Here is a 2,132-nt window from a genome sequence, read left to right as displayed (position 1 = left end):
TACATATAAAAATCTATTTTTATTTAGAAAATTAATTTTTTTTATCTAAAATTTTATTTTTCTTTTCAAAAAATTAATTTTTCTTTAAATTATATAAAATCAATTACAATTTATAAATTATTTTTTAGCATTTTAAAATATCAATTTTACCTTTATAATATTTATCTTTTAAAAGTCTCTAGACTAATTATTTTTGTTATTATTTTTATTACAAATCAAATAATATAATATAAGGTTAAAATGATGTTGAAGTAAGAATGATAAGAAAAAAGAAATTATCCAGTACAAACTAAAAATTTTTATAAAAAGGAGAGAGTACCTGAGAAAAAAAGAGAAAGAAAAAGAACGTAAAGATAGAAAAAGAGCATGGAGTAAAAAAAGTACTCGAGATAGAAAAAAAGCATGGAGTAAAAAAAGTACTTTCTGAGAACAACGCAAAATAGGAAAAATAAGAAGGGGTAACAGTGGAATAATAAAAAATAGCACCATGGACAAAAAAGAAAAAAAATTCATAAAAACAGTCTGTGTCCCTCTTCCAAATCCCGTGTCCATCATTGTCTTTCATAAAAGAGTGGACACAAAAGTATAAAAAACTGTCCTGAAAACAATATGTTCAGTGTCCATGTCTTTGCTTCCAAACGCTTTTTAAGAATGTGTTGTCCATGTCTCCGTGTCCTGTCTTCGAAAACAAACGCTACCATATATCTTTCTTAATGATTTTTCCAGCACCAAATATTTTAGACTATGATGGAGGCTTATATTAATTATATCAGCTCAGAAAATTTCGTACAAGGTGTTAATGTACATACATTTAGTCATCACGTTTTTCTTAAACAAAGTATACATAGTCAATTATCGGAGCAATATTGCGTTTTTCTTTCCAACAGAAAAGGGAATGGATTTTTAGGAAAAATAATTTTTTTTGTAATACACTTTTTTTTAACACATGGATGGGAAAACTTATAACTTTACATCAAGAAAAACCTTTCTTTTTTTTTATAAAGGAAGAAGGTATATACATCTTCTTTGTACAATTATGAGTGTCATTTTGATAGATGTGATGATCAATAATATTGCTAATAAAAAATAAATATATAGCCACACAATATTCGTAGAAGAGTTGCAAAATACTTGATCGTTATGTTAATCTGTGTGTCAAATTTTAACTATGTTACATGTATATAAAATTTTATTTATAAATTTAATTATTTTTATAGAATAATGTATATTAAAATATAAAGTATATATTAAAAAGGTATAAAATAACTAACATATGTCTTTACATATAAATATATAGTATTTAATTTTATGATTAAATTTGTGTGTGTATATTTTGAAAAAAAATTTTTTTGTGTAATATAAGTAGAAATTATAGTAATTTATATGTATATGTGTAAATAAAACTAATAAAATATCAAAAGATTAATCCATTAGAATTAATTGTTAGTAAAATATTATTTTTCTTGTTAATGAGTTATAACTCAAATAGTATAATCTTTATATTAATTTAGAGGTTGCGGATTCAAGTTTAACTTTTAACTTAAAAAAAAAATATGGTTCTTTTAATTTTTTATGTACAATATAGTCACTACCCTAATTTTCCAAAAGAAGAATTATTCAATCTCCTTGATCAACAACTTAATAGGATCTATCCATCGTCATAAATTCATAATTCCTAACCTGCCATAGCTACAAGCATAGCGTGAAATAATAGGGTTTACCCATTCAATATTTTCTTAGAGGAAATTCTCTTCTCTTGCTTGGCTAAATTTATTATGATTGAAAAACCGTAAAAAAATAAATGCATCAATTAATTTAATTAAATTTTAACCACAAGTAAAATTGATTGAGTTACTTGTTATCATACCTTAACTTATGTCACAAGTGTTTAAGATTTTAGAAAATGCAAACACATAATATAGTAAGTTAACAGAATGAATGATATCAACATTACCAACGTTATTATTAAGTTATATTTTTTATTATTGTGTTAGAGAAGCATAATTAAACTTTTTTTATAACATTATTTTAAATTTTTTTTTTGTAAAAAATTTTCAAATCCTATCAATTAATTATTAATGTTCTAGAATTAAAGAAAAAACATTTATATTAATAATCATTGATGAATCAAT

Source organism: Arachis duranensis, chromosome 2, assembly GCF_000817695.3.
Source record: "Arachis duranensis cultivar V14167 chromosome 2, aradu.V14167.gnm2.J7QH, whole genome shotgun sequence".
NCBI lineage: Eukaryota > Viridiplantae > Streptophyta > Magnoliopsida > Fabales > Fabaceae > Arachis > Arachis duranensis.
Note: the sequence above shows the minus strand (reverse complement) of the source record.